This window comes from Pseudophryne corroboree, chromosome 11, assembly GCF_028390025.1.
Source record: "Pseudophryne corroboree isolate aPseCor3 chromosome 11, aPseCor3.hap2, whole genome shotgun sequence".
NCBI lineage: Eukaryota > Metazoa > Chordata > Amphibia > Anura > Myobatrachidae > Pseudophryne > Pseudophryne corroboree.
The window spans coordinates 165,494,904-165,507,385 of record NC_086454.1 but is presented as its reverse complement, the minus strand read 5'-3'; the positions used below and the strand labels follow the sequence as shown (position 1 = coordinate 165,507,385).

Sequence of the window (12,482 nt, the reverse complement as noted above, 5' to 3'; positions counted from 1 at the left end):
ACATAGAGGGCACTAGGTGTTACTAGAAGAAGAAGATACGTTCTCCCCTCCCATTAGTGCACACTGAAGTAAAAAAAAAAAATGGAGAATTTCTAAACACCAGAGCACAAGTAATGGACCTCAGCATTCTTCTTGCATCTTTTCTTATTTCCAAATATTTGACATACTTCTGATCTGAAAAGTTTAAAAATGAGTTTAGACAAAGGACACAACTGAAAATGATGGAATTTATATGTTTTGTAAATGAAGATTTGCAAAACTCATACTTTGAATGAAAATGGAGCTTTAAACAAAAGAAGAAATAATCAACATTAGGTCCCTCCGAGATTTGAACTCGGATTACTGGATTCAAAGTCCAGAGTGCTAACCATTACACCATGGAACCCTCAGCTGAGCAAAGACTTCTACTGAACTGAGCTCATCTTTTAAATTCAAAGAAAAGAAATTCAATACTTTATATATATGATTTCAAGTTTATAATAAGCTCAGGGATGCAATAGGTGTTATGTAGAATATTTGTCTAAAACCAATGATAATTTATAAAAAGTAACCTATTTTTAAGGAGAAGATAAATACTAGAAACAAAACTGCCTAGGACCAATTTCAGTTGGAGCATCACCCCTTATGTTATCCTAGCATTGAATTGACAGTTTTTCTGTATTGTCATATTTGCATATCATCCGCTTACAATTGTTTCAAGCTTTATAACAGAGGACTGCCTTTTTTTATAGACCAAGGATGAAAGTCTCTTGTGAGTTAAGTCTGATTATGACATCACAATTTGTAAATTAAGCTATAGTATGATTACAGAGTGTAGACTGAACAAATAGTGCTTTCCTATGGATTGAAGTTTGTATTTTCTTAAGCTTTGCATTCCAAAATGTGCTAGCATTCTCTATTTCCAAAGGGCATGTTAAGCTAATTCCCCGTTATATATTTTTTGTGTTAAAAGTTATTTATACACAACTTGGTAAAACATACTAAATTTAACACATAATGAATTACATCCTGGGATTATCTTTATCAACAATCTGTAAATGGATAAGAAAGATTGTGCATTAGATTTATCAGATTGATTTTGCTTAGAATTGCATTTACTCCTTGTCTAAATTGTCTATTTTTATACTATTATTAGATGCATTAATCTTTGTTGTTGTCCTATCTAATCATTTTTTTTATTTTGCAATGTGGAAAGAAACTTGAGCATTTTTATGATACCCATGCTTCAAGTGACTCTATGGCTTAAGCTGTTCCTTGAAAAATTAAATGCTATGCAAACAAAATATGTTCTGTGCTTTGAGGTACATTTGCCAGTTTTGTGTTTGCTGTTTGTAATATCTGTGGCCAGTTAGCTCAGTTGGTTAGAGCATAGCGCTCGTAATGCCAAGGTCATGGGTTCGATCCCTGTTTTGGCAATTTGCTTTTCTTGATGGACAAGAATGGAATAAGCTCATCGGTATAGCATGAATACTTGAAAACATAATAAACACATATATCACAAAATCTCTTCAATTCCATATCAGAAGCCAGCATGAGTGTCATCCTTTGGCTGATGAAGATTTTTCTCTACATGGCTCATTGACTTTTGTCTCAAATCGAGCATTATGGCATACCTAAGATTTGCAAGGGCAAATTAATCAGTAATTATATTGCTGCTCAAACATAGAGGGCACTAGGTGTTACTAGAAGAAGATGATACGTTCTCCCCTCCCATTAGTGCACACTGAAGTAAAAAAAAAAAAAAAATGGAGAATTTCTAAACACCAGAGCACAAGTAATGGATCTCAGCATTCTTATTGCATCTTTTCTTATTTCCAAATATTTGACATACTTCTGATTTGAAAAGTTTAAAAATGAGTTTAGACAAAGGACACAACTGAAAATGATGGAATTTATATGTTTTGTAAATTAAGATTTGCAATACTCATACTTTGAATGAAAATGGAGCTTTAAACAAAAGAAGAAATAATCAACATTAGGTCCCACCGAGATTTGAACTCGGATTACTGGATTCAAAGTTCAGAGTGCTAACCATTACACCATGGAACCCTCAACTGAGCAAAGACTTCTACTGAACTGAGCTCATCTTTTAAATTCAAAGAAAAGAAATTCAATACTTTATATATATGATTTCAAGTTTATAATAAGCTCAGGGATGCAATAGGTGTTATGTAGAATATTTGTCTAAAACCAATGATAATATATAAAAAGTAACCTATTTTTAAGGAGAAGATAAATACTAGAAACCCAAATACCTAGGACCAATTTCAGTTGGAGCATCAACCCTTATGTTATCCTAGCATTGAATTGACAGTTTTTCTGTATTGTCATATTTGCATATCATCCGCTTACAATTGTTTCAAGCTTTATAACAGAGGACTGCCTTTTTTTATAGACCAAGGATGAAAGTCTCTTGTGAGTTAAGTCTGATTATGACATCACAATTTGTAAATTAAGCTATAGTATGATTACAGAGTGTAGACTGAACAAATAGTGCTTTCCTATGGATTGAAGTTTGTATTTTCTTAAGCTTTGCATTCCAAAATGTGCTAGCATTCTCTATTTCCAAAGGGCATGTTAAGCTAATTCCCCGTTATATATTTTTTGTGTTAAAAGTTATTTATACACAACTTGGTAAAACATACTAAATTTAACACATAATGAATTACATCCTGGGATTATCTTTATCAACAATCTGTAAATGGATTAGAAAGATTGTGCATTAGATTTATCAGATTGATTTTGCTTAGAATTGCATTTACTCCTTGTCTAAATTGTCTATTTTTATACTATTATTAGATGCATTAATCTTTGTTGTTGTCCTATCTAATAATTTTTTTTTATTTTGCAATGTGGAAAGAAACTGGTGCATTTTTATGATACCCATGCTTCAAGTGACTCTATGGCTTAAGCTGTTCCTTGAAAAATTAAATGCTATGCAAACAAAATATGTTCTGTGGTTTGAGGTACATTTGTCAGTTTTGTGTTTGCTTCTAGTAACATCTGTGGCCAGTTAGCTCAGTTGGTTAGAGCGTGGCGCTCGTAATGCCAAGGTCATGGGTTCAATCCCTGTTTTGGCTAATTGCTTTTCTTGATGGACAAGAATGGAATAAGCTCATCGGTATAGCATGAATACTTGAAAACATAATAAACACATATATCACAAAATCTCTTCAATTCCATATCAGAAGCCAGCATGAGTGTCATCCTTTGGCTGATGAAGATTTTTCTCTACATGGCTCATTGACTTTTGTCTCAAATCGAGCATTATGGCATAACTAAGATTTGCAAGGGCAAATTAATCAGTTATTATATTGCTGCTCAAACATAGAGGGCACTAGGTGTTACTAGAAGAAGAAGATACGTTCTCCCCTCCCATTAGTGCACACTGAAGTAAAAAAAAAAAAATGGAGAATTTCTAAACACCAGAGCACAAGTAATGGATCTCAGCATTCTTATTGCATCTTTTCATATTTCCAAATATTTGACATACTTCTGATTTGAAAAGTTTAAAAATGAGTTTAGACAAAGGACACAACTGAAAATGATGGAATTTATATGTTTTGTAAATGAAGATTTGCAAAACTCATACTTTGAATGAAAATGGAGCTTTAAACAAAAGAAGAAATAATCAACATTAGGTCCCACCGAGATTTGAACTCGGATTACTGGATTCAAAGTCCAGAGTGCTAACCATTACACCATGGAACCCTCAACTGAGCAAAGACTTCTACTGAACTGAGCTCATCTTTTAAATTCAAAGAAAAGAAATTCAATACTTTATATATATATGATTTCAAGTTTATAATAAGCTCAGGGATGCAATAGGTGTTATGTAGAATATTTGTCTAAAACCAATGATAATATATAAAAAGTAACCTATTTTTAAGGAGAAGATAAATACTAGAAACCCAAATGCCTAGGACCAATTTCAGTTGGAGCATCACCCCTTATTTTATCCTAGCATTGAATTGACAGTTTTTCTGTATTGTCATATTTGCATATCATCCGCTTACAATTGTTGCAAGCTTTATAACAGAGGACTGCCTTTTTTTATAGACCAAGGATGAAAGTCTCTTGTGAGTTAAGTCTGATTATGACATCACAATTTGTAAATTAAGCTATAGTATGATTACAGAGTGTAGACTGAACAAATAGTGCTTTCCTATGGATTGAAGTTTGTATTTTCTTAAGCTTTGCATTCCAAAATGTGCTAGCATTCTCTATTTCCAAAGGGCATGTTAAGCTAATTCCCCATTATATATTTTTTGTGTTAAAAGTTATTTATACACAACTTGGTAAAACATACTAAATTTAACACATAATGAATTACATCCTGGGATTATCTTTATCAACAATCTGTAAATGGATAAGAAAGATTGTGCATTAGATTTATCAGATTGATTTTGCTTAGAATTGCATTTACTCCTTGTCTAAATTGTCTATTTTTATACTATTATTAGATGCATTAATCTTTGTTGTTGTCCTATCTAATCATTTTTTTTTATTTTGCAATGTGGAAAGAAACTGGTGCATTTTTATGATACCCATGCTTCAAGTGACTCTATGGCTTAAGCTGTTCCTTGAAAAATGAAATGCTATGCAAACAAAATTTGTTCTATGCTTTGAGGTATATTTGTCAGTTTTGTGTTTGCTTCTAGTAACATCTGTGGCCAGTTAGCTCAGTTGGTTAGAGCGTAGCGCTCGTAATGCCAAGGTCATGGGTTCGATCCCTGTATTGGCAATTTGCTTTTCTTGATGGACAAGAATGGAATAAGCTCATCGGTATAGCATGAATACTTGAAAACATAATAAACACATATATCACAAAATCTCTTCAATTCCATATCAGAAGCCAGCATGAGTGTCATCCTTTGGCTGATGAAGATTTTTCTCTACATGGCTCATTGACTTTTGTCTCAAATCGAGCATTATGGCATACCTAAGATTTGCAAGGGCAAATTAATCAGTAATTATATTGCTGCTCAAACATAGAGGGCACTAGGTGTTACTAGAAGAAGATGATACGTTCTCCCCTCCCATTAGTGCACACTGAAGTAAAAAAAAAAAAATGGAGAATTTCTAAACACCAGAGCACAAGTAATGGATCTCAGCATTCTTATTGCATCTTTTCTTATTTCCAAATATTTGACATACTTCTGATTTGAAAAGTTTAAAAATGAGTTTAGACAAAGGACACAACTGAAAATGATGGAATTTATATGTTTTGTAAATGAAGATTTGCAATACTCATACTTTGAATGAAAATGGAGCTTTAAACAAAAGAAGAAATAATCAACATTAGGTCCCACCGAGATTTGAACTTGGATTACTGGATTCAAAGTCCAGAGTGCTAACCATTACACCATGGAACCCTCAACTGAGCAAAGACTTCTACTGAACTGAGCTCATCTTTTAAATTCAAAGAAAAGAAATTCAATACTTTATATATATGATTTCAAGTTTATAATAAGCTCAGGGATGCAATAGGTGTTATGTAGAATATTTGTCTAAAACCAATGATAATATATAAAAAGTAACCTATTTTTAAGGAGAAGATAAATACTAGAAACCCAAATGCCTAGGACCAATTTCAGTTGGAGCATCACCCCTTATGTTATCCTAGCATTGAATTGACAGTTTTTCTGTATTGTCATATTTGCATATCAGCCGCTTACAATTGTTTCAAGCTTTATAACAGAGGACTGCCTTTTTTTATAGACCAAGGATGAAAGTCTCTTGTGAGTTAAGTCTGATTATGACATCACAATTTGTAAGTTAAGCTATAGTATGATTACAGAGTGTAGACTGAACAAATAGTGCTTTCCTATGGATTGAAGTTTGTATTTTCTTAAGCTTTGCATTCCAAAATGTGCTAGCATTCTCTATTTCCAAAGGGCATGTTAAGCTAATTCCCCGTTATATATTTTTTGTGTTAAAAGTTATTTATACACAACTTGGTAAAACATACTAAATTTAACACATAATGAATTACATCCTGGGATTATCATTATCAACAATCTGTAAATGGATAAGAAAGATTGTGCATTAGATTTATCAGATTGATTTTGCTTAGAATTGCATTTACTCCTTGTCTAAATTGTCTATTTTTATACTATTATTAGATGCATTAATCTTTGTTGTTGTCCTATCTAATCATTTTTTTTATTTTGCAATGTGGAAAGAAACTTGAGCATTTTTATGATACCCATGCTTCAAGTGACTCTATGGCTTAAGCTGTTCCTTGAAAAATTAAATGCTATGCAAACAAAATATGTTCTGTGCTTTGAGGTACATTTGCCAGTTTTGTGTTTGCTGTTTGTAATATCTGTGGCCAGTTAGCTCAGTTGGTTAGAGCATATCGCTAGTAATGCCAAGGTCATGGGTTCGATCCCTGTTTTGGCAATTTGCTTTTCTTGATGGACAAGAATGGAATAAGCTCATCGGTATAGCATGAATACTTGAAAACATAATAAACACATATATCACAAAATCTCTTCAATTCCATATCAGAAGCCAGCATGAGTGTCATCCTTTGGCTGATGAAGATTTTTCTCTACATGGCTCATTGACTTTTGTCTCAAATCGAGCATTATGGCATACCTAAGATTTGCAAGGGCAAATTAATCAGTAATTATATTGCTGCTCAAACATAGAGGGCACTAGGTGTTACTAGAAGAAGATGATACGTTCTCCCCTCCCATTAGTGCACACTGAAGTAAAAAAAAAAAAAATGGAGAATTTCTAAACACCAGAGCACAAGTAATGGATCTCAGCATTCTTATTGCATCTTTTCTTATTTCCAAATATTTGACATACTTCTGATTTGAAAAGTTTAAAAATGAGTTTAGACAAAGGACACAACTGAAAATGATGGAATTTATATGTTTTGTAAATTAAGATTTGCAATACTCATACTTTGAATGAAAATGGAGCTTTAAACAAAAGAAGAAATAATCAACATTAGGTCCCACCGAGATTTGAACTCGGATTACTGGATTCAAAGTCCAGAGTGCTAACCATTACACCATGGAACCCTCAACTGAGCAATGACTTCTACTGAACTGAGCTCATCTTTTAAATTCAAAGAAAAGAAATTCAATACTTTATATATATGATTTCAAGTTTATAATAAGCTCAGGGATGCAATAGGTGTTATGTAGAATATTTGTCTAAAACCAATGATAATATATAAAAAGTAACCTATTTTTAAGGAGAAGATAAATACTAGAAACCCAAATGCCTAGGACCAATTTCAGTTGGAGCATCAACCCTTATGTTATCCTAGCATTGAATTGACAGTTTTTCTGTATTGTCATATTTGCATATCATCCGCTTACAATTGTTTCAAGCTTTATAACAGAGGACTGCCTTTTTTTATAGACCAAGGATGAAAGTCTCTTGTGAGTTAAGTCTGATTATGACATCACAATTTGTAAATTAAGCTATAGTATGATTACAGAGTGTAGACTGAACAAATAGTGCTTTCCTATGGATTGAAGTTTGTATTTTCTTAAGCTTTGCATTCCAAAATGTGCTAGCATTCTCTATTTCCAAAGGGCATGTTAAGCTAATTCCCCGTTATATATTTTTTGTGTTAAAAGTTATTTATACACAACTTGGTAAAACATACTAAATTTAACACATAATGAATTACATCCTGGGATTATCTTTATCAACAATCTGTAAATGGATTAGAAAGATTGTGCATTAGATTTATCAGATTGATTTTGCTTAGAATTGCATTTACTCCTTGTCTAAATTGTCTATTTTTATACTATTATTAGATGCATTAATCTTTGTTGTTGTCCTATCTAATAATTTTTTTTTATTTTGCAATGTGGAAAGAAACTGGTGCATTTTTATGATACCCATGCTTCAAGTGACTCTATGGCTTAAGCTGTTCCTTGAAAAATTAAATTCTATGCAAACAAAATATGTTCTGTGCTTTGAGGTACATTTGTCAGTTTTGTGTTTGCTTCTAGTAACATCTGTGGCCAGTTAGCTCAGTTGGTTAGAGCATGGCGCTCGTAATGCCAAGGTCATGGGTTCGATCCCTGTTTTGGCTAATTGCTTTTCTTTATGGACAAGAATGGAATAAGCTCATCGGTATAGCATGAATACTTGAAAACATAATAAACACATATATCACAAAATCTCTTCAATTCCATATCAGAAGCCAGCATGAGTGTCATCCTTTGGCAGATGAAGATTTTTCTCTACATGGCTCATTGACTTTTGTCTCAAATCGAGCATTATGGCATAACTAAGATTTGCAAGGGCAAATTAATCAGTTATTATATCGCTGCTCAAACATAGAGGGCACTAGGTGTTACTAGAAGAAGAAGATACGTTCTCCCCTCCCATTAGTGCACACTGAAGTAAAAAAAAAAAAATGGAGAATTTCTAAACACCAGAGCACAAGTAATGGATCTCAGCATTCTTATTGCATCTTTTCTTATTTCCAAATATTTGACATACTTCTGATTTGAAAAGTTTAAAAATGAGTTTAGACAAAGGACACAACTGAAAATGATGGAATTTATATGTTTTGTAAATGAAGATTTGCAAAACTCATACTTTGAATGAAAATGGAGCTTTAAACAAAAGAAGAAATAATCAACATTAGGTCCCACTGAGATTTGAACTCGGATTACTGGATTCAAAGTCCAGAGTGCTAACCATTACACCATGGAACCCTCAACTGAGCAAAGACTTCTACTGAACTGATCTCATCTTTTAAATTCAAAGAAAAGAAATTCAATACTTTATATATATGATTTCAAGTTTATAATAAGCTCAGGGATGCAATAGGTGTTATGTAGAATATTTGTCTAAAACCAATGATAATATATTAAAAGTAACCTATTTTTAAGGAGAAGATAAATACTAGAAACCCAAATGCCTAGGACCAATTTCAGTTGGAGCATCACCCCTTATTTTATCCTAGCATTGAATTGACAGTTTTTCTGTATTGTCATATTTGCATATCATCCGCTTACAATTGTTGCAAGCTTTATAACAGAGGACTGCCTTTTTTTATAGACCAAGGATGAAAGTCTCTTGTGAGTTAAGTCTGATTATGACATCACAATTTGTAAATTAAGCTATAGTATGATTACAGAGTGTAGACTGAACAAATAGTGCTTTCCTATGGATTGAAGTTTGTATTTTCTTAAGCTTTGCATTCCAAAATGTGCTAGCATTCTCTATTTCCAAAGGGCATGTTAAGCTAATTCCCCGTTATATATTTTTTGTGTTAAAAGTTATTTATACACAACTTGGTAAAACATACTAAATTTAACACATAATGAATTACATCCTGGGATTATCTTTATCAACAATCTGTAAATGGATAAGAAAGATTGTGCATTAGATTTATCAGATTGATTTTGCTTAGAATTGCATTTACTCCTTGTCTAAATTGTCTATTTTTATACTATTATTAGATGCATTAATCTTTGTTGTTGTCCTATCTAATCATTTTTTTTATTTTGCAATGTGGAAAGAAACTGGTGCATTTTTATGATACCCATGCTTCAAGTGACTCTATGGCTTAAGCTGTTCCTTGAAAAATGAAATGCTATGCAAACAAAATTTGTTCTGTGCTTTGAGGTACATTTGTCAGTTTGGTGTTTGCTTCTAGTAACATCTGTGGCCAGTTAGCTCAGTTGGTTAGAGCGTAGCCCTCGTAATGCCAAGGTCATGGGTTCGATCCCTGTATTGGCAATTTGCTTTTCTTGATGGACAAGAATGGAATAAGCTCATCGGTATAGCATGAATACTTGAAAACATAATAAACACATATATCACAAAATCTCTTCAATTCCATATCAGAAGCCAGCATGAGTGTCATCCTTTGGCTGATGAAGATTTTTCTCTACATGGCTCATTGACTTTTGTCTCAAATCGAGCATTATGGCATACCTAAGATTTGCAAGGGCAAATTAATCAGTAATTATATTGCTGCTCAAACATAGAGGGCACTAGGTGTTACTAGAAGAAGAAGATACGTTCTCCCCTCCCAGTAGTGCACACTGAAGTAAAAAAAAAATTAAAATGGAGAATTTCTAAACACCAGAGCACAAGTAATGGATCTCAGCATTCTTATTGCATCTTTTCTTATTTCCCAATTTTTTACATACTTCTGATTTGAAAAGTTTAAAAATGAGTTTAGACAAAGGACACAACAGAAAATGATGGAATTTATATGTTTTGTAAATGAAGATTTGCAATACTCATACTTTGAATGAAAATGGAGCTTTAAACAAAAGAAGAAATAATCAACATTAAGTCCCACCGAGATTTGAACTCTGATTACTGGATTCAAAGTCCAGAGTGCTAACCATTACACCATAGAACCCTCAACTGAGCAAAGACTTCTACTGAACTGAGCTCATCTTTTACATGCAAAGAAAAGAAATTTAATACTTTATATATATGATTTCAAGTTTATAATAAGCTCAGGGATGCAATAGGTGTTATGTAGAATATTTGTCTAAAACCAATGATAATATATAAAAAGTAACCTATTTTTAAGGAGAAGATAAATACTAGAAACCCAAATGCCTAGGACCAATTTCAGTTGGAGCATCACCCCTTATGTTATCCTAGCATTGAATTGACAGTTTTTCTGTATTGTCATATTTGCATATCAGGCGCTTACAATTGTTTCAAGCTTTATAACAGAGGACTGCCTTTTTTTATAGATTAAGGATGAAAGTCTCTTGTGAGTTAAGTCTGATTATGACATCACAATTTGTAAATTAAGCTATAGTATGATTACAGAGTGTAGACTGAACAAAAAGTGCTTTCCTATGAATTGAAGTTTGTATTTTCTTAAGCTTTGCATTCCAAAATGTGCTAGCATTCTCTATTTCCAAAGGGCACATTAAGCTACTTCCCCCATTATATATTTTTTGTGTTAAAAGTTATTTATACACAACTTGGTAAAACATACCAAATTTAACACATAATGAATTACATCCTGGGATTATCATTATCAACATTCTGTTAATGGATAAGAAAGATTGTGCATTAGATTTATCAGATTGATTTTGCTTAGAATTGCATTTACTCCTTGTTTAAATTGTCTATTTTTATACTATTATTAGATGCATTAATCTTTGTTGTTATCCTATCTAATCATTTTTTTTATTTTGCAATGTGGAAAGAAACTGGAGCATTTTTATGATACCCATGCTTCAAGTTACTCTATGGCTTAAGCTGTTCCTTGAAAAATTAAATGCTATGCAAACAAAATATGTTCTGTGCTTTGAGGTACATTTGCCAGTTTTGTGTTTGCTGTTTGTAATATCTGTGGCCAGTTAGCTCAGTTGGTTAGAGCATAGTGCTCGCAATGCCAAGGTCATGGGTTCGATCCCTGTATTGGCCATTTGCTTTTCTTGATGGACAAGAATGGAATAAGCTCATCGGTATAGCATGAATACTTGAAAACATAATAAACACATATATCACAAAATATCTTCAATTCCATATCAGAAGCCAGCATGAGTGTCATCCTTTGGCTGATGAAGATTTTTCTCTACATTGCTCATTGACTTTTGTCTCAAATCGAGCAATATGGCATACCTAAGATTTGCAAGGGCATATTAATCAGTTAATATATTGCTGCTCAAACATAGAGGGCACTAGGTGTTACTAGAAGAAGAAGATACGTTCTCCCCTCTCATTAGTGCACACTGAAGTAAAAAAAAATTAAAATGGAGAATTTCTAAACACCTGAGCACAAGTAATGGATCTCTGATTTCTTATTGCATCTTTTCTTATTTCCAAATATTTGACATACTTCTGATTTGAAAAGTTTAAAAATGAGTTTAGACAAAGGACACCACTGAAAATTATGGAATTTATATGAATTGTAAATAAAGATTTGCAATACTCATACTTTGAATGAAAATGGAGCTTTAAACAAAAGGAGAAAAAATCAACATTAGGTCCCACCGAGATTTGAACTCAGATTACTGGATTCAAAGTCCAGAGTGATAACTATTACACCATGGAACCATCAACTGAGCAAAGACTTCTACTGAACTGAGCTCATCTTTTAAATGCAAAGAAAAGAAATTCAATACTTTATATATATGATTTGAAGTTTCTAATAAGCTCAGGGATGCAATAGGTGTTATGTAGAATATTTGTCTAAAACCAATGATAATATATAAAAAGTAACCTATTTTTAAGGAGAAGATAAATACTAGAAACCCAAATGCCTAGGACCAAATTCAGTTGGAGCATCACCCCTTATGTTATCCTAGCATTGAATTGACAGTTTTTCTGTATTGTCATATTTGCATATCATCCGCTTACAATTGTTTCAAGCTTTATAACAGAGGACTGCCTTTTTTTATAGACCAAGGATGAAAGTCTCTTGTGAGTTAAGTCTGATTATGACATCACAATTTGTAAATTAAGCTATAGTATGATTACAGAGTGTAGACTGAACAAATAGTGCTTTCCTA

At 32.7% G+C, this 12,482-nt stretch overlaps 12 non-coding genes across 12 annotated transcripts; 4 read left to right on the top strand and 8 right to left on the bottom strand.

Moving 5' to 3' along the window:
• Positions 1-313: 313 nt before the first annotated feature.
• Positions 314-385, bottom strand: TRNAQ-UUG (transfer RNA glutamine (anticodon UUG)). The gene has a single exon. It is a non-coding gene; the product is annotated as a tRNA-Gln (tRNA).
• Positions 386-1,977: 1,592 nt separating this feature from the next.
• TRNAQ-UUG (transfer RNA glutamine (anticodon UUG)) lies at positions 1,978-2,049 on the bottom strand. Its single transcript has one exon. It is a non-coding gene; the product is annotated as a tRNA-Gln (tRNA).
• Positions 2,050-3,007: 958 nt separating this feature from the next.
• On the top strand, positions 3,008-3,081 carry TRNAT-CGU (transfer RNA threonine (anticodon CGU)). Its single transcript has one exon. It is a non-coding gene; the product is annotated as a tRNA-Thr (tRNA).
• Positions 3,082-3,639: 558 nt separating this feature from the next.
• On the bottom strand, positions 3,640-3,711 carry TRNAQ-UUG (transfer RNA glutamine (anticodon UUG)). The gene has a single exon. It is a non-coding gene; the product is annotated as a tRNA-Gln (tRNA).
• Positions 3,712-4,671: 960 nt separating this feature from the next.
• On the top strand, positions 4,672-4,745 carry TRNAT-CGU (transfer RNA threonine (anticodon CGU)). Its single transcript has one exon. It is a non-coding gene; the product is annotated as a tRNA-Thr (tRNA).
• Positions 4,746-5,303: 558 nt separating this feature from the next.
• Positions 5,304-5,375, bottom strand: TRNAQ-UUG (transfer RNA glutamine (anticodon UUG)). The gene has a single exon. It is a non-coding gene; the product is annotated as a tRNA-Gln (tRNA).
• A 1,590-nt stretch (positions 5,376-6,965) lies between these two features.
• TRNAQ-UUG (transfer RNA glutamine (anticodon UUG)) lies at positions 6,966-7,037 on the bottom strand. Its single transcript has one exon. It is a non-coding gene; the product is annotated as a tRNA-Gln (tRNA).
• A 958-nt stretch (positions 7,038-7,995) lies between these two features.
• On the top strand, positions 7,996-8,069 carry TRNAT-CGU (transfer RNA threonine (anticodon CGU)). The gene has a single exon. It is a non-coding gene; the product is annotated as a tRNA-Thr (tRNA).
• Positions 8,070-8,627: 558 nt separating this feature from the next.
• On the bottom strand, positions 8,628-8,699 carry TRNAQ-UUG (transfer RNA glutamine (anticodon UUG)). The gene has a single exon. It is a non-coding gene; the product is annotated as a tRNA-Gln (tRNA).
• Positions 8,700-10,291: 1,592 nt separating this feature from the next.
• Positions 10,292-10,363, bottom strand: TRNAQ-UUG (transfer RNA glutamine (anticodon UUG)). Its single transcript has one exon. It is a non-coding gene; the product is annotated as a tRNA-Gln (tRNA).
• A 958-nt stretch (positions 10,364-11,321) lies between these two features.
• Positions 11,322-11,395, top strand: TRNAA-CGC (transfer RNA alanine (anticodon CGC)). The gene has a single exon. It is a non-coding gene; the product is annotated as a tRNA-Ala (tRNA).
• Positions 11,396-11,955: 560 nt separating this feature from the next.
• TRNAQ-UUG (transfer RNA glutamine (anticodon UUG)) lies at positions 11,956-12,027 on the bottom strand. The gene has a single exon. It is a non-coding gene; the product is annotated as a tRNA-Gln (tRNA).
• Positions 12,028-12,482: the final 455 nt, after the last annotated feature.